The sequence below is a fragment of the Lolium perenne genome, chromosome 7 (assembly GCF_019359855.2).
Source record: "Lolium perenne isolate Kyuss_39 chromosome 7, Kyuss_2.0, whole genome shotgun sequence".
NCBI lineage: Eukaryota > Viridiplantae > Streptophyta > Magnoliopsida > Poales > Poaceae > Lolium > Lolium perenne.
Window position 1 is genome coordinate 92,072,826 of NC_067250.2, and position 13,566 is coordinate 92,086,391.

The 13,566-nt window shown below is 41.1% G+C and overlaps 1 long non-coding RNA gene across 2 annotated transcripts; it reads left to right on the top strand.

The window, feature by feature from the left end:
- The first annotated feature begins 3,517 nt into the window (after window positions 1-3,517).
- On the top strand, window positions 3,518-6,890 carry LOC127316663 (uncharacterized). 2 transcript variants are annotated; one of them, XR_007860556.2, is made up of 4 exons: window positions 3,518-3,872; window positions 5,270-5,804; window positions 5,913-6,012; window positions 6,337-6,890. It is a non-coding gene; the product is annotated as an uncharacterized lncRNA (long non-coding RNA). The 2 variants fall into 2 exon arrangements; XR_007860555.2 differs by having other exon boundaries at window positions 3,518-5,804; window positions 6,337-6,889.
- The last annotated feature ends 6,676 nt before the right edge of the window (window positions 6,891-13,566 follow it).

The following is a 13,566-nucleotide window of genomic DNA, read 5'->3' on the forward strand; positions in this document are numbered from 1 at the left end:
CTTGACTAAAATATAAAACAAAAATTGCAGAAATAAAATAATGGGTTGTCTCCCATAAGCGCTTTTCTTAACGCCTTTCAGCTAGGCGCAGAAAGTGAAAATCAAGTAATATCAAGAGAAGAAGTATTAACATCATGATTTTCCTTAAAAACACAACTTGTCGCAACAGGTATCTTAGATGCTCCATTATCTAAATTTCCCATAGTGGTACTAAGGGTTTTATCAATTTTAAGCTCATAATGATTCTTAGGCATCTTAGAGACATACATGAACTTTTGCTCCTTGCCCACATAAGCTTTCTCCTTAAACTTAAGAGAAGAAAAAGTTGAACCCAAGGTTCCCATAGCTTCTTCAAGTTCACCAATCCTATGGGTTTGATTATCATGGATAGCACAAGTTTCTAAGATAGCAATTCTTTCATTAATTTCTCCTAGAGATTTATCAAGTTTATCAGTATTATCAAGTAATATTCCCAATTTAGTCTCAACACTTGGAAGATTTTTCTCTATGGCCTCCAATTTTTTCATGACATCCTCAAGAGAGATTTCAATTTTAGCTTCATTGACAGGTGGTATTCCAACTAGACTCTCAATAATGCAACTAGCTTCTAAAGCAGGAGTACCTAGGAAATTACCCCCTGCAAGAGTATCAAGAACATACATATTCCAGCTAGAGATACCAACATAAAAGTTCCGAAGGAGGATAATAGTGGAGTGTTTCTTAGTGCACCTATGATGAGCATCACTAATTCTATACCAAGCATCTTTAAAACTTTCTCCCCCTTGTTGCTTAAACTTCAGGATTACTCATTTTAGCAATAATGAAAATAACTAAAGCAAAACCGAATTAAATAAAGTAAAACAAGTAACTAATTTTTTGTGTTTTTGATATAAAGAAAGCAAACAAGACAGAAAAAAAATAAAGCAAGACAATAAACAAAGTAAAGAGATTGGGTGTGAGAGACTCCCCTTGCAGCGTGTCTTGATCTCCCCAGCAACGGCGCCAGAAAATAGATGTTGCCGTGGGAGTTGGCAATCTCTGGGGTGTAACTTTTCTTTAGTTCCCCGGCAACGGCGCCAGAAAATAGTTTGATAGCGCGCGATAGTGATGGAGTGTTGATCCCTCCCCGGCGACAGCGCCAGCAAAGCTGCTTGTGACGGTAAAGAACACGTCCGTTGGGAACCCCAAGAGGAAGGTGTGATGCGTACAGCAGCGAGTTTTACCTCAGTAAGAAACCAAGGTTTATCGAACCAGTAGGAGATGAAGGCCACGTGGAGGTTGTTGGTGAAGGAGTGTAGTGCGGCGCAATGATACGTCTCCGACGTATCGATAATTTCTTATGTTCCATACCACATTATTGATGTTATCTACATGTTTTATGCACACTTTATGTCATATTCGTGCATTTTCTAGAACTAACCTATTAACAAGATGCCGAAGTGCCGATTCTTTGTTTTCTGTTTTTGGTTTCAGAAATCCTAGTAACGAAATATTCTCGGAATTGGACGAAATCAACGCCCAGGGTCCTATTTTGCCACGAAGCTTCCAGAAGACCGAAGAGGAGACGAAGTGGGGCCACGAGGTGGCCACACCCTAGGGCGGCGCGGCCCCCCCTTGGCCGCGCGGCCCTGTGGTGTGGGCCCCTCGTGCCGCCTCCTGACCTGCCCTTCCGCCTACTTAAAGCCTCCGTCGCGAAACCCCCAGTACCGAGAGCCACGATATGGAAAACCTTACTGAGACGCCGCCGCCGCCAATCCCATCTCGGGGGATTCAGGAGATCGCCTCCGGCACCCTGCCGGAGAGGGGATTCATCTCCCGGAGGACTCTACGCCGCCATGGTCGCCTCCGGAGTGATGTGTGAGTAGTCTACCCCTGGACTATGGGTCCATAGCAGTAGCTAGATGGTTGTCTTCTCCCCATTGTGCTTAATTGTCGGATCTTGTGAGCTGCCTAACATGATCAAGATCATCTATCTGTAATTCTATATGTTGCGTTTGTTGGGATCACTACAAGAGATCTGATATACTGTGACGAAAATCCTCATGACGGTGGTCCGTAACGTCACGGAATATCATAATGGGTGACGTTTTTCCCCTGGCGTCATGGAATCCCAAAATCCGTGACGGCCGCACAATCACCGTCACACATTAACACATTCTGTGACGACTACGGTAGATTTCATGACGAGTGTGGATGGGTCATAGAAAAATTATGGGAGATGAAAGAGAGCTAGCAATTACAATAACTCGTATAATCTGAGAGACCGAAAAACCAAACCATCGAACCATAACCATAAGGATTGAGAGCAGGGTTTTTTTTATCGGCCGAAATTTTCCGAGATTTCTTGTTTCACGATTTTTGTAATGGCTATTTGTATCTTTCTGCCGTGATGAAGTGGCATGCATCAAGTTTGCTTGTTTCCTGAACAAGAGCACATGTGTCCGGAAACATGTACGCATGTTTTAGAGAGATTTCTTCAAGCTATACTTTATCTATGTTTTATCCGGGTCTCCCAGATCGGACGATGGCGGCGCGCCCTGCGTCGTTCTACCTCTTGGGGCATCGTTTTTGGAGCAGCTGCTGGATGTTGACGGATGTCGGTGGAGTGGTATTCATCTACCACATTGTTGGCGCTGAGGCTCGGTAGCATGGTGCTGCAGGGTATCGACGACAGATGCGGGTTGATGTATGCGTGCAGGATGGCGGAGCCGTCTGGCGTCATGGTGGCATCGACGGCAGGTCTTGCAAGGTTAATACGATGATCTCTCTTGAAGATGGAGTCGAGGAAGACGGCGGTAGCAACTTCTGTGGCGTGTGCGTTGGCATGCGCGGAGAGTCTGCTTGACTGGATGTGCTTCTCACCTGCTATTGGGCGGTTTGGGAAGGCATTTGGTTTTTGGATGATGTCAGTTGGTGTATTGTCACCCCCTTCATCCCACTGTAGGTCTAGTGAGGCGGCTTCGAGGTTGATTTTTTGTATTGCTTCTTGTAAGGTTTGCGAATAATCTAATAAAAAGCCATGTGCATCCTTTGGATGCAGAAGCTGGGGCGATTTTTCCCCCTTTTCGAAGAAGAAAAAAAAATCTATTTTTTCAATCTTCTTCTCAGGTGCTTCAAATTAAATACTAAAACAAAATTGTACATTAATCCATCCGACCCGGGCATAGCCCGGTAGCTCATATGTCCTGTTATTTTCAACCATGGCCGGGGCACATCCAAAACGGAGCATACCAATTTTCCCACAATATTTTTTGAAATGAATTTTCCCACAATAAAGGTGGGCGATATGGCCAGAACTGTAACTTTGGCAGTGAAAACACGAATGGCTACCAGGGAGGTTATGGTGGCGGGGTAAGCCACTCCCTCCCATTTTTCCATCCAAAATATTTTTCCCTGCACCCTCCAATATTTCCATAGAAAGTATTTTTTTTCCTCCACCCAGAATACTGTTTTCGCTACATTCTCTTTTTTTCACGGACTATACCTATCACTTGAAAATTGCAAACCCACTCCCTATTTCTCCTGCACATCTCCCCCATTCTCTCCACGCACAAGATCGGAGGTGCCTTCCGATCAAACCGCCCCAGCAAGGTCGAACGGCGCTGCCCTCATCATCGGCAGGATCGGGACGCCGGCCTTACTCGCGCTCCTCCGTCCCATCCAGCTCGGTCGAGCGCCGCCACCCTCCTCCGCGCCCAGACCGCTCGAACGCCGCCGCCCTCCCAACCGGCGGGATCGCATCCGCCGCCCTCACCCACGGCGTCTTGCTCCGCACACGCGTTAATGCCGCTGGCCGCACCCAGGACTGCCTCCTCGGCAACCGCGAGAACGCCGCCGCCCGCACCCGCGAGATTGCCGCCGCCCTCCTGAAGGTAACAACCTCTTCTCCAAACCTTCGTAGTAGTGGAGCCTTCAGGTAATTCGTGTATTTGTTGATCCGTTCAGCGTATCTGAACTACTTCTAGATCAAGGTTGGTATTTCTAGCGTTATAGTTCGCTGAATTAAATAGCAGCTTATAAACTAGAGCTTGCCTGGAGTAATTTTAAGTTGGCTATTGTACTGCCGCTACCTATGTTTTGATGATAATCCGAAAGAGATGAGTTGTTGATGTTATGTTTCGCGTGCACCACTGACTACAATTATTTTGAGTTGGCTAACTAACTGAACTGTATCCATGTGAAATTGATAAGACTCTCTGAATTTTGATGTGGTTGATTTTGGTGCAAGTGTGATTTATTTTCTCGGTTCTTTTTTATTATGATGAATAGGAAGCGTGCCGGCGCGTTGCTGCGGGTAAGTGCTATGCATTACGACTGATTGATTTACGTTATCAATATAGTAAAATTTGATCCTACTGATCAGTCACCTCTATGTCGCTTCGAGACGTCGTAAAATCATATGTTGAGGATAAGTTTTACACCCTGCTGCAGTTTGTATCCTTTAGATTTTAAGGAGCAACTGTATAGGACTTACAACTCAAATATCCATTGAATTATGGAACGATATATTCGGCCCATAAATCAAATCAAATTGGGTACATATTAGGGATTATGGTACAAGACGGATTCACAGATTATATGTACTCGTGCAATTGCGGAGCTAGAATTGTATAATTTATTATTTCGAAGCATAGGTAATATAGTTATATCAAACTCATGATCTTCCATTTGATCTGTTTAGGTAGCAAATTTTTGTGGAACGAAAATAAATAAGCCTCCAAAAACGATTATACCCGACTGGATAAATGCTCTTTTCATTGGAGTGAACCAGCATACCAACAAATCGTACCCACTTCTGAATTTCTATGAAATGATAAAACGGGCACCACACCATAAGACCTAGCATCACGATGGGATTCAGTATTTTTTATTGCAAACAGCAGTTCCAGCCAAGGGGTTCAGTATTTGTATGTAGTATATTAGATAAAAAGGAAAGAAAACACGTGGAGCTAAGCTAGGACCTCACATGTTGATCGTTTGGCAGAATGCAAACTGTTGAAGCTGCGAAAAATACTCGGCCGGCAGGTTGAGGTTGGCATGTCGCGTTGACTACAGACTACGTGTGTCTTCTTCCGTCTCGTCTTCCCTCCGTTTAGTCACCAGAAGTGAAATTACCTTCAGTTTAGGAGGAAGAAATAACTGACCAAGAAGTCTACCTATGCTTGCCTAGTTGTTTTAGTCCTCGTGTCTGTCTCCGCTCTTCAATTTCACATAGAGAGTACATATAGCTGCCGGCCGGTGCGTGTTTTACTCGTTTTTCCATTTCCAGGTCCAGTCGGGCCGGGGGACTGCCGTACCCTATCGACAGAGCACGCACTCTGTGGAAGCTTCTACAACGGTGTGTAGGTGAAGACGAAGGACACAAAGGTATGGGAGGAGACGTCATTGCCATCGCAAATTACGAGCAGCTAGCCCAGCAGCTCACAGGTTGCTCTCCAGACCTATGAACCCAAGGGCAAACAGGTTGCTCTCCAAACAATAAATTAAACAGCCGTTCTTCCGTCAGAGTTAACACGAGAGACCGAACCAGTCTCACTTTTTCATCGGAGGCACGATGAGACGGAAGAAGACGCTGACACAGCCCGCTACACCAGCCTTGAATCGGTCGACCGGCAAGGACGCCGCTGCTTGTTTCCAAGCTTCACTCTATCGAGCTGGTGATCTCGAAGCGCTCGTCGTCGGAGAGCTCTCCTCGCCCACGACCTCATCTCGTAATTTGTGCCAAGAACAAGAAGAATCGAGAAGCTGTGAAGCATCACCAAACTAGAGGCTCTATGTCTTATCCATTTCATTTCCACAAACTTGTAAGTATACTGCCCAATTTCTCCGCTGTTTTTCTACAGTTTGCTACTACACATTTTGGCAACTTTCATAGTTTGAATACTAATTATATGAATTCCTACGTCTTGTAGAAAAACGACAAGAACAACAATGAGGACCCTAGTCCCATTGAGTTTTTCAGAGAAACTCATACCAATAGGATGCACGAGCGTCGCTGCCCTTGAAGCTTATGTGAGATTTCTCTCTATTTTTTTGTTACATGAATAACAGTTGTTGCTGGCTGCTTGCTATTCGCTGGCTATTTGTTGTGCTGATGATTGTTCATGTGCTGCTGGCTGTTTGCTATACCGTTAGCTGCTTGTTGTGCTGCTGGTTATTGTACTCTTGGTTGTTTATGTGCTACTGGTTACTTGATGACTTGTTGCTGTTGGCTGTTTGCTTCATGAAAAAAAAAATTATTTTTCGCAGATGCTTATGGCTCTTACTATGCTTTTGTAAGTTTAATCGAACGTATCACTTTTATCTGACCTAAGCAATCATGCTTTTCTTTTCCAGACTGATATGGAAACGAAAAGGAGTGAAGCAGAAAGAGAAGATGACAAACCACTGTCTGGTACACATATTGTGGCGGAAGTTCTCAAAGAGCACAACTCCTCAAGCACCTTCTTTTCAACCATGGGGTACCAATCAAGATCTGGGAGGTCTAGGACATCAGCTTCTAAAGAACGCGTTCAAGAGTTAAAAGAAAACGTTGAACAACAGAAGAGAGAGGTAATAGATGCAAATGTGATGTACCACAAGAGGCTGCACTTGAAGAGATGCAAATAAAGCAACAAGAAGAATTGTCGGCTATGAAGAAGAGCCAAGAAAAAAATATATGGCAAAAAGCAAGAGGAACAAGACAGCCTTATTAGCATCCTCTTACGGAAGCATGCTACCCAGAACTAGACACCATACATGACACGGAAGCCATTACTAGATGGTGGTGCTATTGTACCATCAACTTAGTTTGCTCGTCCTTAGTTATGTCAATTTTATAGTGCTTAACTTATGTAAGACGATATTTGGCAGTGAGATTATATTTACTTGTGAGCTAAATATATATTGTGATTTCTATGGCATTTGAGTATATGTTGTTATAGGCATTCAAAATTAAATTTGATTTATATTAAATTTAGAAATTATTGTAGGCAATAATTAAAAAAATTGATATTGCATAAAAAAATGATTCTAGAAAATAATACCTACAAAACATTGGAAAAATAAAAAAATATTTTTAAAATGAAAATAAAAAAATAAAAAATTCGGGAAAACAATAATATTTGTAAATTAATGAAATGACATCACATATGACATCATTCACATCTGTGACGATAATCCATGATGTTTCAATCCATGATGTTTCCTAGCCATAGGATGGTCTCCTATGTGCTGACATCACACATGACATCATCCATACTTAGTGACGTTTTCTGGCGTGCCGCGTCACGAGAGAGTAATCTGTGACGGGGATTCCATGACGATGCTTGTGACGATCAAACTACGTCACAGAGGGGTCTTTCGTGACGTTTAATGCTATTGCATGACGTTTTGAGCTCGTCACAGTATACCAGATCTCTTGTAGTGGATCCGATGAATAGAGAATACTTGTTATGTTGATTATCAAAGTTATGTCTATGTGTTGTTTATGATCTTGCATGCTCTCCGTTACTAGTAGATGCTCTGGCCAAGTAGATGCTTGTAACTCCAAGAGGGAGTATTTATGCTCGATAGTGGGTTCATGTCTCCGTGAATCTGGGGGAGTGACAGAAACCTCTAAGATTATGGATGTGCTGTTGCCACTAGGGATAAAACATTGGTTCTATGTTCAAGGATGTAGTCACTGATTACATTACGCGCAATACTTAATGCAATTGTCTGTTGTTAGCAACTTAATACTGGAGGGGGTTCGGATGATAACCTGAAGGTGGACTTTTTAGGCATAGATGCATGCTGGATAGCGGTCTATGTACTTTGTCGTAATGCCCAATTAAATCTCACTTACTCATCATAATATGTATGTGCATGGTCATGCCCTCTTTATTTGTCAATTGCCCAACAGTAATTTGTTCACCCAACATGCTATTTATCTTATGGGAGAGACACCTCTAGTGAACTGTGGACCCCGGTCCAATTCTCTATACTGAAATACAATCCCATCGCAATACTTGTTCTACTGTTTTCTCGCAAACAATCATCTTCCACACAATACGGTTAATCCTTTGTTACAGCAAGCCGGTGAGATTGACAACCTCATTTGTTTCGTTGGGGCAAAGTACTTTGGTTGTGTTGTGCAGGTTCCACGTTGGCGGAATCTCTCGGTGTTGCGCCGCACTACATCCCGCCGCCATCAACCTTCAACGTGCTTCTTGACTCCTACTGGTTCGATTAAACCTTGGTTTCTTCGAGGAAACTTGCCGCTGTGCGCATCACACCTTCCTCTTGGGGTTCCCAACGGACGTGTCAACCACACGCATCAAGCAAATTTCTGGCGCCGTTGCCGGGAAATCAAGACACGCTGCAAGGGGTGTCTCCACTTCCCAATCTCTTTACTTTGTTTTTGTCTTGCTTAGTTTTATTTACTACTTTGTTTGCTGCACTAAATCAAAATACAAAAAAATTAGTTGCTAGTTTTACTTTATTTGCTATCTTGTTTGCTATATCAAAAACACAAAAAAATTAGTTACTTGCATTTACTTTATCTAGTTTGCTTTATTTACTGTTGCTAAAATGGCTACCCCTGAAAATACTAAGTTGTGTGACTTCACAACCACAAATAATAATGATTTCTTATGCACACCTATTGCTCCACCTGCTACTACAGCAGAATTCTTTGAAGTTAAACCTGCTTTCTTGAATCTTGTTATGCGAGAGCAATTTTCTGGTGTTAGTTCTGATGATGCTGCTGCCCATCTTAATAATTTTGTTGAATTGTGTGAAATGCAAAAATATAAAGATGTAGATGGTGACATTATAAAATTAAAATTGTTCCCTTTCTCATTAAGAGGAAGAGCTAAAGATTGGTTGCTATCTCTGCCTAAGAATAGTATTGATTCCTGGACTAAATGCAAGGATGCTTTTATTGGTAGATATTATCCCCCTGCTAAAATTATATCTTTGAGGAGTAGCATAATGAATTTTAAACAATTAGATACTGAGCATGTTGCACAAGCATGGGAAAGAATGAAATCTCTGGTTAAAAATTGCCCAACCCATGAACTGACTACTTGGATGATCATCCAAACCTTCTATGCAGGACTAAATTTTTCGTCGCGGAATTTATTGGATTCAGCTACTGGAGGTACCTTTATGTCCATCACTCTTGGTGAAGCAACAAAGCTTCTTGATAATATGATGATCAATTACTCTGAATGGCACACGGAAAGAGCTCCACAAGGTAAGAAGGTAAATTCTGTCGAAGAAACCTCTTCCTTGAGTGATAAGATTGATGCTATTATGTCTATGCTTATGAATGGTAGGCCTAATGTTAATTCTAATAATGTTCCGTTAGCGTCATTGGTTGCTCAAAAAGAATATGTTGATGTGAATTTCATTAAAAATAACAATTACAATGATTCTAGGCCATATCCTGCTAATGGTAACTCTTATGGTAGATATGTTTCACCTAATGAAGAAAAGATGCTAGAAATTGAAAGATCCACCAAGAGCTTTATGCAATCACAATATGAGCAAAATAAATTGTTTACTAAAACTATGAATGAGCAATCTACCTTGTTGAAGAATATAGGAATCAACTTGAAAATCTGAATAGGGAGATCTCGGGGTTGCAAACTAAACTTGCTAATGCTGAAAACCGAATCTCATACATGTCTGCATCACAATCTTCTTTAATTAATAAAATGGCTGCTAAACCTGAGGATATAGAAAATAAAATTACTACTACAGCAAATGCCATCCAAGTTAGAATTAATGAGAATATAAGATTGATGGCTGAACTGCGTGGTAGGTGGGATAGGGAAGAAAATGAAAAACTAGCTAAAGAGAAAAATGTAGCTAAAGTTTGGACTATTACCACGACTAGTAATGCTAATGCTACACATGTTGCTGCACCTCCTACTATTAATAATAAAAGAATTGGTGTTAGCAATGTTTCCACTTCTAATGCAAAGCGCGAGAAACTGCCTGAAATTGCTAAAACCGCTGAAACTGCCTGTGATAAAACTGCTGAAATTTTTTCCAACATTGGGGATGATGATCCCATTGCTTTAGATTATAATGGTTTGAATTTTGATGATTGCCACATCTCTGAAGTTATAAAGTTCTTGCAAAAACTTGCTAAAAGTCCTAATGCTAGTACTATAAATTTGGCTTTCACGCAACATATTACAAATGCTCTCATAAAAGCTAGAGAAGAGAAACTAGAGCGCGAAGCCTCTATTCCTAGGAAGCTAGAGGATGGTTGGGAGCCCATCATTAAGATGAAGGTTAAAGATTTTGATTGTAATGCTTTATGTGATCTTGGTGCAAGTATTTCTGTTATGCCTAAGAAAATCTATAATATGCTTGACTTGCCACCGCTGAAAAATTGTTATTTGGATGTTAATCTTGCTGATCATTCTACAAAGAAACCTTTGGGGAAAGTTGATAATATTCGCATTACCGTTAACAATAACCTTGTCCCCGTTGATTTTGTTGTCTTGGATATTGAATGCAATGCATCTTGTCCCATCATATTGGGAAGACCTTTTCTTCGAACTGTTGGTGCTACTATTGATATGAAGGAAGGTAATATAAAATATCAATTTCCTCTCAAGAAAGGTATGGAACACTTCCCTAGAAAGAGAATGAAGTCACCTTTTGATTCTATTATTAGAACAAACTAGTAGGCTTTGGCGCGGCGGCACGCCGCGCCCGTGGCGGCATATTTTTCCATTTTTTGAAAATGCGCTGAACATCTGCATTTAGCCGTTTGCTCTAAATGGCGCAAATATTCAATAAACATATTAAGTTACCGAAGTTTTTTCGTTTGAGAAGTTGCGTCGAAAAAATACCGCTAGAGAGGGAAAAAACCGCCTCACACTCGTGGCGGCATATTTTTGCGTTTTTGAAAATACACTAAATATCCGCATTTGACCTGTTTGTTCTAAATGGGGCGAATGCCCCGAAAATATCTTAAATTGTCAAACTTTTTTTTGTTGGAAGTTGCACCAAAAATTACCGCGAGAGAGGGAAAAAATCGGTACTGTGCATCCACATACCCTGTTCACCCTACTGTTCATGGTGACCGGCACTGTGCACCGAACACTGTTCATCAACTGGCACTGTTTAGTGGCACTGTTTATCGTGGGCCGCTGTTGCAGCAATTGTTCCTGTAGCAATCTGCTGACGTGTCGTGTTTTGATTGGCAAAAAATAACGCATGAACAGTGCAGTATGACCTTGAGCAGCTCCTAGCGCGAGAAATCAGCTAGCTTTTATATAGGTATCTATTATGATGTTGACACTTCATCTCTTGATAATACTTGATACACACTTTCTGCGCCTAGCTGAAAGGCGTTAAAGAAAAGCGCTTATGGGAGACAACCCATGCTTTTACCTACAGTACTTTGTTTTTATTTTGTGTCTTGGAAGTTGTTTACTACTGTAGCAACCTCTCCTTATCTTAGTTTAGTGTTTTGTTGTGCCAAGTAAAGTCGTTGATAGAAAAGTTCATACTAGATTTGGATTACTGCGCAGAAACAGATTTGTTTGCTGTCACGAATCTGGGCTGTTTTCTCTGTAGGTAACTCAGAAAATTATGCCAATTTACGTGAGTGATCCTCAGATATGTACGCAACTTTCATTCAATTTGAGCATTTTCATTTGAGCAAGTCTGGTGCCTCGATAAAATTCGTCAATACGAACTGTTCTGTTTTGACAGATTCTGCCTTTTATTTCGCATTGCCTCTTTTGCTATGTTGGATGAATTTCTTTGATCCATGAATGTCCAGTAGCTTTATGCAATGTCCAGAAGTGTTAAGAATGATTATGTCACCTCTGAACATATTAATTTTTATTGTCGCTAACCCTCTAATGAGTTGTTCTAAGTTTGGTGTGGAGGAAGTTTTCAAGGATCAAGAGAGGAGTATGATGCAACATGATCAAGGAGAGTGAAAGCTCTAAGCTTGGGGATGCCCCGGTGGTTCACCCCTGCATATTCTAAGAAGGCTCAAGCGTCTAAGCTTGGGGATGCCCAAGGCATCCCCTTCTTCATCGACAACATTATCAGGTTCCTCCCCTGAAACTATATTTTTATTCCGTCACATCTTATGTGCTTTTCTTGGAGCGTCGGTTTGTTTTTGTTTTTTGTTTTGTTTGAATAAAATGGATCCTAGCATTCACTTTATGGGAGAGAGACACGCTCCGCTGTAGCATATGGACAAGTATGTCCTCAGGCTCTACTCATAGTATTCATGGCGAAGTTTCTTCTTCGTTAAATTGTTATATGGTTGGAATTGGAAAATGATACATGTAGTAATTGCTATAAATGTCTTGGGTAATGTGATACTTGGCAATTGTTGTGCTCATGTTTAAGCTCTTGCATCATATGCTTTGCACCCATTAATGAAGAAATACATAGAGCATGCTAAAATTTGGTTTGCATATTTGGTCTCTCTAAGGTCTAGATAATTTCTAGTATTGAGTTTGAACAACAAGGAAGACGGTGTAGAGTCTTATAATGTTTACAATATGTCTTTTATGTGAGTTTTGCTGCACCAGTTCATCCTTGTGTTTGTTTCAAATAAGCCTTGCTAGCCTAAACCTTGTATCGAGAGGGATTACTTCTCATGCATCCAAAATACTTGAGCCAACCACTATGCCATTTGTGTCCACTATACCTACCTACTACATGGTATTTTCCGCCATTCCAAAGTAAATTGCTTGAGTGCTACCTTTAAAATTCCATCATTCACCTTTACAATATATTGCTCATGGGACAAATAGCTTAAAAACTATTGTGGTATTGAATATGTACTTTTGCACTTTATCTCTTATTAAGTTGCTTGTTGTGCGATAACCATGTTCACTGGGGACGCCATCAACTATTCTTTGTTGAATTTCATGTGAGTTGCTATGCATGTTCGTCTTGTCTAAAGTAGGAGAGATCTACCACCTTATGGTTAAGCATGCATATTGTTAGAGAAGAACATTGGGCCGCTAACTAAAGCCATGATCCATGGTGGAAGTTTCAGTTTTGGACAATATCCTCAATCTCATATGAGAAAATTATTAATTGTTGTTACATGCTTATGCATAAAAGAGGAGTCCATTATCTGTTGTCTATGTTGTCCCGGTATGGATGTCTAAGTTGAGAATAATCAATAGCGAGAAATCCAATGGGAGCTTTCTCCTTAGACCTTTGTACAGGCGGCATAGAGGCACCCCTTTGTGACACTTGGTTAAAACATGTGCATTGCGATGATCCGGTAGTCCAAGCTAATTAGGACAAGGTGCGGGCACTATTAGTATACTATGCATGAGGCTTGCAACTTGTAAGATATAATTTACATGATAATATGCTTTATTACTACCGTTGACAAAATTGTTTCATGTTTTCAAAATCAAAGCTCTAGCACAAATATAGCAATCGATGCTTTCCTCTTTGAAGGACCATTCTTTTACTTTCATTGTTGAGTCAGTTCACCTATTTCTCTCCACCTCAAGAAGCAAACACTTGTGTGAACTGTGCATTGATTCCTACATACTTGCATATTGCACTTATTATATTACTCTATATTGACAATAT